General features: G+C 37.3%; 1 protein-coding gene across 4 annotated transcripts in view; it reads left to right on the top strand.

The window, feature by feature from the left end:
• The first annotated feature begins 4,215 nt into the window (after positions 1 to 4,215).
• sptan1 (spectrin alpha, non-erythrocytic 1) overlaps positions 4,216 to 11,660 on the top strand; it is a 121,564-nt gene continuing 114,119 nt past the window's right edge. For 2 of the 4 annotated variants that reach the window (XM_073052381.1, XM_073052379.1), the window contains exon 1: positions 6,891 to 6,910. The gene's annotated coding sequence lies outside the window, so the exon portion shown is untranslated. Of the gene's footprint in view, positions 4,328 to 6,890; positions 6,911 to 11,660 lie in introns of those variants that run through there. The other 2 variants (XM_073052380.1, XM_073052382.1) reach the window with 2 other exon arrangements.

Here is an 11,660-nt window from a genome sequence, read left to right as displayed (position 1 = left end):
CATGCAAACAGCCTGGAATATAATCACTTATTGCAAATGATCTGAAACAAATGAAGCAGGAATGAAAGTTACTTACTAATCAAGAATTCATAAATTGAACTCTACTAGGATTTGTAGAGTATTTTAATTGTAGTTTACCTTCTGACCAGTTGGGTATAGAGAATGTTCAGCTGAGCCAGCAAACTAGAAATTTTTAGGTTCATTTCTTCATTTTTTGTTTGAAGAGGTGATTTAGTTGATGGCAGAAGACCCATAAACAATATTTTAATGGATACTTTTTTTAAAAAAAAAAAGCAGGAACCATGTTTAACCTCTATTTTAGAGGTTAAAAGTACTTGAAAGGCAATAAATAATTTCAGGTTATGTTATTAATGATTTTAGAAAGACTCGTCCATATAAGTACAGTTTACTTTGAAATGAAAAATGCATTTTTTATCTGCTCAGGTGTAAATTTGAAAACTAACCTGATTCTTGCCAAATCCAGCGCAGAATATCTTTTACTATCCCACTACATATTTGGTATTAATGGGCTCAAGTTGTGTAGCAGGCTGTTCAGGAAAGGTCTGCTTCTCTTGTAGTATAGGTTCCAGTAGACTTTATTGCAAGCAACGTCCTTGGGATGCCTGACCTTGATACTCTTATTATCTCACCAGCTCAGGTCACTCCTCCAAGCTCTGTTCTGTTCTGTTCTGTCCTGGCTCGCCAGTGCATGGACCAAACAAATTTGGATATAGCATACATTCTATCATACAGCCATGAGGACAAAGGGAAGTGATTTGTTTTATTATGAAATTATTAGAGATAATTTATATTTGTACTGAAGCTGGATGATTTGTAGCTTTTTTCCCCACTCAACCCAAGCTGAGTCCCATTGGTCTCTGGTTGAATTGCCAGGTTCTTTTGAATTTTAACAAAACTATGGAGAACTATGTTCTATACACCAATTACGTAATTGTGTAAAAACCAAGCCATCAATTTGGACACAGCAAGTTTCTGTGCATGTTAGCATAATAAATAGAATATTGTCTTTAAATGTTGGCAAGAGTTTTGGAAAAAAATCTCTCACTTGTTTTCATGGAATATTTAACATCCAAATGAGGGAAGAGAAAAAAATCGATTTTAAAATCTTATCCAAAAGTGAAAGCAATAATTCTTAAACACTGCACTGGAATGCTTGCTTCTGTTCTCAAATGTCTGGTGCAGGATATGAACCCATGACCTTCAGAGCTGGAGTGCTGTCCACTAAACCACAGCTGACACGTACAGTTCTTTGTTTAACGATATAAAAACATTGGATAATCATTTCTCTATTGTTTTATTTTAGTTCCCTATTTAGGGTGAGTAATTATGTGGTATTGAAGATATGGAGGCGTTTTGTGTTAAATTAATGAGTGTTGACAGTTCCTCGCCTAGATTTTGCTAACTTGACATTGAATCAGTGTCCTGGTGGTAAGGAACTACAGCTCTGGCAAAATTGCTTTTACGGAGATTTTGATAGATCTATTCTTGTTTCTGCAGATTGCTTTCCAATTATGTGCCTATCAAGGGGTTGTGGCAGAGAAAATATGTAGTTTGAGACTGTGGTGGCTGATGCAGCATAGAGGTTAAATATTGGCAGCAACTGTTAAGGCAGTTAAGAGTGTACTTAAATGAAACAAAATACTCAATACATTTATGTTAGTGATTGTATCAACATTTTTAAATGCCGCAAAAATACACATAGGAGTTTGGAGGGAGTAAGATTTGAATAGGTGATGTCAAGGTGGTTAAAATCACACTAGCAATCAGAAATGAAAAGGTCAAAGGGGATAAGAGGCCAGAATGGCCATTAGTAAGTGGGGGTGAGATTCCTTAATTGAAGCTGTAAAGTTCAGCACCAACCTGGAACTCACCGAGATGTCATTGCAGGGGTACTAAGGTGGGGCCTCTGCTCACTGTTGGAGAAGGATGGTGGCAGAGATTGGTGAAGACACAGTAGGGGCTGGTTCAAAGCAGGGTGATGGTGAGAAGGTCTGGACCTAATGGAATGGGGAGAGGGAAGTCAGAAGAGGTAGAGGAGTGAAAAGTATCGAGGATGGTGTGTGGGCTCTGATACAGGATCAGAGGATGAGGTGGTGTTAGGGTTAGCAAGTGGGAGGAGAGATAACAAGGAGGCCCCGGTGGGCCTTTTTTTTCCATTTTCCCGTGATTCTATTAGCTCTTCATCCATTTGTCTTAATGAAAACTTTTACTCAACAGCAATATTCTGTACTTGTGCCTAAACAGAGTACGTTAGTAAGACGTGTACAAAACAGGTGAAATAAATGCAGATGGTGATGCAGGTTTCTGAATTGATTTGCTGTGATTATACTCCGGGAAACATCCTAATACTAAGAATGGTGAAGTACATTTAATATTGAACTTGGTATAACCAAGTTTCTTAACCCCTATGCCTTCACTGTATTTGCCCACAAGGTGTAGTTTTGAGGCAAAAATTCCTAGACCCTGCCTAATTATTCAGTATAAATTAAGATACAAAAGTTTGCACTTTTAAAAATATTTTGAATGGTTGGTACACGTTCACAGCGGATGCTGGTTTGTACACTGTTGTTCAGTATCTTAAATTCAAAATGGAAGTGTAATCTGAGGAAAGTGACAGAAAATCAAATCTGCACTTTTGAGGATGGAATACAGCAGCAACAAACATTCTTGAAGATAGAGAGATAAGTACTAATTGGGGAAACTGGCTGGGGGGTTAAAATAATTTTGTTTCTAGAAAGTAGGTCTTTAGTAAAATCAGAAAAAGAAAATCGTTTCAGGAATAATAGCTTTATTTCAATACAGGCGACAAAAAAATGCTGAGTAACTGGAACAATTGCCAGGTTGTAAACTGCATTTCCCAAAGTGCCTTCTCTGGTGCAACTGTGGTATTGTGCCTCTGCAGAGGTTTGGCGCAGTGTGCACAATGTAAGGGGGTGCGTGATTAGGTTTGGGAATGAATTACGTGTGGCGTTTAGGGAAAAATAAAGTTCGCTTAAAGGGTTAACCTAAGAATCCGTTTTAAGACGATGTTAAAAGGTATAAACATGCGGCAAAACAATGGAAGGAAGGCGAGTGTGTAGAGCATTTGATAGACTTATTCGTGGGGGGGGGGGGGACTCTTGCAGCTGAATTGAATTCCTTTATACAACTCTAAGTGTTAGCATTCCTTTCCGGTCTTCTGGTCACTAATTCCCTCTGGTTTAACGCCTGCTTGTTATCCTCTGGTCAGATCTTGCTGTAAATTGACCATAGTATTTCATACATTATATCAGATTCTACACTTAAAAATGTACCTCATTAGCTATTAGAATACTCAGGGCGACCTGATTATGAAAAACACGACCTGAATACGTGTCGTTTTCTAACAGCAACATGCAGAAAATGCTGGAGGAACTTACTGTAGGTCAGGCAGCGTCTACCCTTCATCGGGACTGATTTGCCTTTACCTGTCCTCATGAAAGGTTTCAGTCCACAATAGCGAGTCTTTATTCCTTTTCAGATGCTGCCCGACCTCCTGAGTTCCTCCAGCATTTTTGTGTGTGTTACACGGGATTCCAACATCTGCATAATCGCTTGTGGTTTTTTTAAAAAAAACATAAGTATAACCTGCATCTTCTAACATCCATCAGAATCGCTATAAAACTATATTCTTGGACACTCCATGTCACTTAATCGTTAATTTAGTAATTGTATTTTAAACCTCACAATATACTATTATAGGAATACCCATCTGCTCAAGAGAAATAGCTCATAGCCTTTTTAAAAAGCATATTTAAAAGAGACAATTCGAGGCATGCAAAGGTTTTGCATTTCCAGCATCGCTTTCTCGGGCCAATTAGAAATCGGTAACATAAACGGTCTTGCTGAAGTCATCAACATTATTTGAACAAAATAAAAATTAATTACTGTACTTTAAAAACATGTTTTAAGTAGAAGTTTAAATAAGCAGAATCTGTGGCGGTCGAAGTAGCATCTTGAAGGATATGTGGATTTTTTCAAGATTATACAGAGTATATTTGCTTTGAACTTCGAGCCAAGCACATCTTTCAAACGTCACTCGACCTTGAGAGCTCCGGAACGGTGCCGCGCTTGAGAGACAGAACTGGCCGAAGTCGGTGCCTCACCCGGATGACGGAAGTAGCCGAAGCAGGGGCCGCGCCCGCGTTCCGAAATTAGCCGAAGATACTCGGCTCTATTCGTTTCCTTGCTGCAGATCGGTGACATCATCACCGTGGTCGGTAAAAGAGGCCGGAGCGAGCTCGGAGGGTGAGAGTCTGCAGTGATCGGCGATCGAGTGACGGGTTTGGTATGTTTTATATTTATCTGCAAATATACTTAATGTGCCGGCGATTTAATATCAGTAAATAATCCATTTGCAAGGCCCCTTTTGATTGATTCTGCTAGATATTTTTCCACATCAATTTTAATTGTGTTTGTTGGAAAGTCATTTATTTTTTGAGGTAAATATCTAATTGCTGTTTATTTATATGTTTTTACATTTTATTTGACTTGTATGGTAGAAGGGTTACCATCAAGGTCGTTACCGTTGTCCCCTGTCAAAGGGGAGCGTAGGAATTTTAATATATGCATTTGAACTGTAATTATTGTACAGTATGTCTAACCCCAACACTAGTATTTGAAACAAATTGTCATAGACAAATTGTTTCTATTTTCCTGGACTGCGAATTTTCATTTCAGTATGTGCAGTCACGTACGCTTAAAAATATTGAACATGGCTTTTTCTTGGGTCTCGGTGTTTTCAGTCACAATGAGCTGTAAAATGGCTGCGGGGGTGCGTATCCTGCGGTTATGACCGCAGTAAGGTCAGAGAAAATATCTGGAATGTAATAATGCTTTATATGAAAGGAATCAGCCCAAAGGTGGGCTGGGTCGAGGCTTAGTCTTCATTATCAATGTGTAATTTTGCCTTCAGGGAAAGAGCGTTGGTGGTTGGGGGCGTGAGGATGGGTTGGCGAGAAAAAGAGAAAAAAACAAATCTATTTTTTTCAAATATTTTGGTAAATGAGCTCGGGTTAAGTGAATGAGGAGTACACAAACTAAATGAATTTGGTAAATACCCCGAGAAGAAGCAAAAATGCCTTCGAAATAGCTAATTCATTTTATGGCATTCCTAAAATTCATGACGGATTTATTTCTGGAAACCAAGAAAGGGTGGGTCAGGGTGAAATTCAAAAGTTTATTGAGAGAAGGTAGGCTCAACATAAGGCTAATTTTTAAGCCCGTGGTAATTGACAGTAAAACGTTTTGAAAACTTTTTATATTCATTTTCAGATGTCAGGGTGATTTTAGCCACAGTGGTGGAATGTGATGGGTCTTAATCTCACCCTCCCCACATGAGGTTTGACTACATCCGTCGCCTGTTAAGAGTGAATACAAATCTAAATGTAATGTAAAAATAGAAACAGTATTATTCTCGAAAATTAGAAAAGCCTGAGTGGGAGTAGAAGTAGGAATTGTGTGAAGTAAGTGAATTTTATGTCTATTCTTGGGGCCCTTTAACTTTGTTTAATACACTTATCTGAAATTAACATGAATTCATCAAGCACAATTTTTATTCAAGTAAAGGTAATCTTTCATGAGAATGTGGCTTCATCAAAAACTATTTTTAATTTGCCTTTTTAAAAAATGGCTGTGCCAGCATTTACTCAATTCTATTCGATCTTTTTGAGATTAAACAAATTGCCATTAAATTTTAAAGTCTAGATTATTTTATGGATGTAACTTTGTGTAATTTTCAAGATTTAGTATCAGTCTTGTATGTTATGAATTTATTTGTTGGTATATAACTCCATAAAATCATGAACCAATGATATGTAATCTAATGTGAAAATTGTGGTTCATCCTGCAAGAATAATCGATGGATTAACCATTCTGATTAAATTTAGAAGATGTATGAAAAGAACTTCTAAGCTGTTTTGTTCATTAAACACTATTATGCTTTCTAGAGAACTGTTAGTGCTGAGATTATGTATATCAAACATACACAGTGAGGAACAATTTTTTTAGGTTGGGTGATAAATAATATTTATATAATGGGTGAAAAGTCCAAGTGTGGTATGGCAAGAATGCCATTCAGATGATGACAGTAATTAAAACTGCGTCATGTTACTGTTGTAATTTTGCTGAATTATGCCAGTTTATCTAGCAGATTGAGATTTTTTTTTCTTCTCTCACTGTTGCAGAATGAATGTTTCTCTATTTGAATTTGACACAGATCTTATTGCTCACTTTTTATTAATAACATTGGTTTTGTTGTTGGACAATATATAGGGTGGAGGCAGAATTAAAAATATTTCATACTGCACGGGCTCTAATTGTCACATTATTTCTTTGAGGGTATTAGTAATCTAGAATAGTGCCTCAAAGATTTAATTTAAAGTTTTGAAGATATATGTAAAACATAATGTAACTGGAATCTAGTACTAAACTTCGCAGCACAGGTGTTTCATAAACTGCGTCACTGGGAAACACGCAAACAAGATTGGGTTGGGGTTAGTTACATTAGGAAGTAATTTGATTATTTTAATTTTAAATTTATAAAAATGCAGAACTACTGTCTTTTAACTTCAAAAAAGCTGAATATTTATAAGATGCAGCGTTGCTAACAACCGTGTTACTGACTGTTTTTGTTATCAGAAATTTGAAGTGAGCAGATCCATTTCTAAACTAAATTAGCACCATGGAATTGGGCCTGGTTGCGTAAGCACAAGTGACAATTCCCACAGATCTAAGGACTTAAAAAAAAAAGCCTTTTAATTTGAGTGACGGGATTTATTTTGCTTGAATTGTTCTGTAATTATTTAGTAAATATTCTGTTTATCAAACAGCACCAATCATCATGTCTTCATTCCGTAAAACAAAGCTGCAGGTATTGTGTATGTGTGGAATATGTGTGGTTGCTTTCATTTAACTGGTGTGTATTGCAGTAACATGGTTGTGACTAGAAGAGCAATACATTGGTTGATGCATGTAGCATGCTTTTACAGACACACTTTACATGTGATCGATGTAACTGATTTCCACATTTGCATCCTTATTTGCTCTTAGAACTCTCTTTCTAACTGCCCTTCTTCAATTAATTACTATTTAAAGCAGAAATTCTCAGTTGGAATATTGGCAGCTGACTCATACATTTTCTTTACAAGGGCTAACGTGTGGACATTTGACGACAAATCCAACCTTAGTATCAAAGTCCTACCTTAGATAAAGATCTTAATGATATTCTAAAAGGTTATCATGTTATTTTTTTCCCATTTCAGAATCAGGTTTAATAGTACTTGCATATGTTGTGAAATTTGTTGTCTTTGTAGCAGCAGTACTATTCAATATGTGAATTACAGTAAGTAAATATATTAAATAGTTAAATAAGTAGTGTAAAAATTTTAAAAAGTGTGAGGTAGTGTTCGTGGGTGTAAAGGCTATTCAGAAATCGGATGGCAGAGGGGAAGAAGCTGTTCCTGAATCGCTTGGTGTGTGCCTTCAGGCTCCTGTCCCTCCTAATGAGAAGAGGACATGTCCAGGGTGATGTGGTCCTCAATGAAGGATGCTGCCTTTTTGAGGCATCTGTCCGTGAAGATGTCCTGGACACTACTGAGGCTAGTGCCATGTTGGAGCTGACTAATTTTACAAGTTAACACTCAATGTTTGAAAATAGTAATATATTTTAATTATTTAATTTTCAACAGGATATGGTGTACTCACAAATTCAAACTTAATTTCAGATTGATATGCCAGGTAGTGGTTATTGATTGATGTAGCTTTTAAAAATGCATGCATTGGGAAGTGTGTTGCTGAAAAAAAATAAAGAATCCCTGTCATCTAAAGATTACCAAATGGACATTATATGGAACGTTATTATTCTGCAGTTTGAACACATTTCAGGGAAGTACAGCAAGGTAGTAATTGGCATGTACAGACACTGTTCGATAATTTAAATGTTTCTCTCAGATTATTATAAATAAGTTTATGGTATAGGTGTTATATATAGGAGATTGAGAGGGGATCTGATTGAAACATATAAGATTATTAAGGGATTGGACAAGATAGAGGCAGGAAATATGTTCCAGATGCTGGGAGAGTCCAGTACCAGAGGGCATGGTTTGAGAATAAGGGGTAGGTCATTTAGGACAGAGTTTAGGAAAAACTTCTTCTCCCCAGAGAGTTGTGGGGGTCTGGAATGCACTGCCTCGGAAGGTAGTGGAGGCCAATTCTCTGGATGCTTTCAAGAAGGAGCTAGATAGGTATCTTATGGATAGGGGAATCAAGGGATATGGGGACAAGGCAGGAACCGGGTATTGATAGTAATTGATCAGCCATGATCTCAAAATGGCGGTGCAGGCTCGAAGGGCCAAATGGTCTACTTCTGCACCTATTGTCTATATGTAGGATTTAATCCTAATTGCCTTTTTATATTTTTTTTAAAAAGTGTACCAAATACATCCTATATACGCAAACAATTCATTTGTAACTTTGTAATTTATTTCAGCCCACTGGGACAGTCTTGATATCCAGCTGGTCTGTGGATAAGTTAATGTTTCAGTTAATCAGCCCATTTTTTTCCTTTGTCTTAAAATAGAGCAGAATTTTTTAAAGTACCAGTTTTAAAATACTTGGCTATCCCTGACTACATCTTATTCGCTTGTCTTTGCTACATGAAAGGCAGGTGGACGGTTTGCTTCCTGACTTTTCCAAAGCTTTGAAAACTGTTCAGATACCAGGAAGAATGAATAACTTGGGCTAGACTGGCTTTTCCGATTTTACATTTAATTTCTCCCCCTTCGCCCTTGTCCTTAATCTCCTTTGTTTTCTAAAATCTCTTGTGGCAAATGTTGATCCGTTTAAATAATGGCATGACATGGAAATGATATTTTGCCAATGTTTGAATCTTGGTTGTGGAATTAAACTGATTCATGGGAATGCTGTCTGTTGAAGTGTGGAAGTGATATTGATGATTAATACTTTTGGGAATTTGATGACCTGATATTTGCAGATGGTATGTTTTATCCTTCAGCAATATAGAAACAGTTGATTACTTTAAAGAATTTACGTAATATATTTTGTATTGTTTTAACTTCCATAAGGAATTCAAGTACATTGATCTTGGCTTGGTTGTGCTTTTTGTACTTTTTCTGTATAATTTCAATGCACTTTTGAAATTTGCTGCATTATACATTTCATTTTGTTATATTTGATGATAATTATACAGTTTTCTTACTACAAAAATATAACAGTAATAAAATCTTTGGGAGTGAAAATATCTTAAGTTTATAACATTAAATAATCTGCTACATTAATGCCCTGCTAAAATGTCATAAATTAATGACCTTTTGTTAATGAAAGTGGGAAAAATAATTCCATTCTAGTTTTAGCTATTGGTTAGTCAATTTCTTATAATTTAATCATGTTGGGTAGATCTTTCTAGCATGTTGCTGATTTGAGTTATCAGGCAGGGCCAGAATACAAATGGGAGTGGTATATCCCTAAACACTTGCGTGGCATTTAACATCTGTACATTAGCAAATAGTTTCTTGAGGTTGAGATTGGAGAGGAGTTTTAACTTTTTAGCTTTTGTTTTAAAAAATATTAAACATTTTCAGTAGTTTTTTTATTTCTTATGTTGCTAACAAATAAGGTGGGAGTCAACCATTTACAGGGCAATATCCTGGAACATTTCTTTCAAATTCATTTAATGTTTCTGCATTGAAGAAGGGTCAGCAATTCAGTAAGATTACAACTGACGTTGTTTGGCAGAGATGTTGGTTGTCACGTAGATGGCAATTGTTTCAATGATATAACAAATCTATGCTGCAGAGATGCTACAGTCGCTTTGCAAGGTATGCAGGTAGTCCCTGAGTTACGAACATCCGACTTACGGACAACTCGTACTTACGAACCGAAGGAGAACCCTGTCCGCCATTTTAAGTCAGATCGTGACGCCGTCTGCCATTTTAAGTTGTTGCCGTTGGCACTGTGAGTGTTTAACTTTGTATTTGGCTTAAATTTTCTTAGTAAGATTCACCCTGATCTCCCCCCCCCTTAGTGCAGTGGTCCTTAGGACCCAGTGGACCTTGGGAGCCGGCGGAGCTCAGGACCCGCCACCCGCAGTGTTTCTGTTCCATTGACGGGTAGCGATCGTGATTGAAAATAAAGTGGAAATAATAAAGCATTTGGAAAGAAGTGAAACGCCATCAGTCATTGGAAAAGCATTAGGCTACAGACGGTCAACAATCGGAACAATTTTAAAGGATAACAGATAAAGTGAGAATAATGGAGCATGTGAAAAGCCCTGCCCCGATGAAAGCTACCATTATTACTAAACAATGCAGTGGTTTAATTATTGGTATACATATGTTTCTTAAGTGTTTTATATGCATAGAAAGGTAAAATATATACTATATACTAAGACAAACGTTTGACTAACTGACGCTAATAATACTGGATGTACTTGTTCCAACCTACGTACAAATCTGACTTAAAGACAGACTCGGGAACGGAACTCATACGTAACCCGGGGACTGCCTGTATAACAGAATGATTTGTAATACTGGAACTTGGGTTTAGTAAATAAATAATTAAAATGATATGATTTATAACAAACGAGAAAATCTACAGATGCTGGAAATCCAAACAATACAACAAAATGCTGGAGGAACTTGGCAGGCCAGGCAGCATCTGTGGGGAAAATAAGTACAGTCAACCTTTCGGGCCAAGACCCTTTGGGTGGACTGGAGAAAAAAAGATGAGTACAGGCAGTCCTGGGGTTACGAACGAGTTCTGTTCGTGAGTCCGTCTATAAGTCGGATTTGTATGTAAGTCGGAATAAGTACATCTGGTATTAATTAGCGTCAGTTAGTCAAATGTTTGTCTTAGTATATAGTATATATTTTACCCTTATGTGTATATAAAACACTTCAGAAACGTATGTATTTCAATAATTAAACAGCTGTGTTGCTTAGTAGTAATTGTAGCTTTCATCGGGGCAGGGCCTTTCACTTGCTGCATTATTCTCACTTTATCCTTTAAAGTTGTTCTGATCATTGACCGACTCTAGCCTAATGCTTTTCCAATGACCGATGGCATTTCACCTCTTTCCAATCCCTTTATTATTTCCACTTTATTTTCAATCGCAATCGTTTTCCATCAATGGAACAGAAAACTGCTGATTTTATGTTCTATCGCTGAGCAGCAGTGAGCCGTCTGATTGGCCAATTAGAATTCTGTTTAGGAACTAGTTGACTTGATCAGCATTTCTGATCTGGCTATTGTTCATGATCGCACTTAATTAAAAAAAATACAGCAGCAGCTGCAGGCGGTGGGTCTTGTGCTGCTCCGGGTCCTAAACCCCACCCGCACTGAGAAAGGTTAAATGGGACAGGTGGGAGTGGTGCTGACTGGAAAAGTGGTGGGGGGGGGGGGGGTGGTCAGGGTGAATCTTGCTAAGAAATATTTAAGCCAAATACAAAGTTACACACTCAACACAGTGTTAACGGCAACGACTTGAAATGGCAGACAGCGTCATGATCCAACTTAAAATGGCGGACGGCGTTCTCCTCCCTCTGTTCGTAAGTACGAGTTGTCCGTAGGTTGGACATTCGTAACTTCGGGACTGCCTGTGGATT

Source organism: Hemitrygon akajei, chromosome 7 (assembly GCF_048418815.1).
Source record: "Hemitrygon akajei chromosome 7, sHemAka1.3, whole genome shotgun sequence".
NCBI lineage: Eukaryota > Metazoa > Chordata > Chondrichthyes > Myliobatiformes > Dasyatidae > Hemitrygon > Hemitrygon akajei.
Note: the sequence above shows the minus strand (reverse complement) of the source record. Positions and strands in the feature narration are given on the sequence as shown.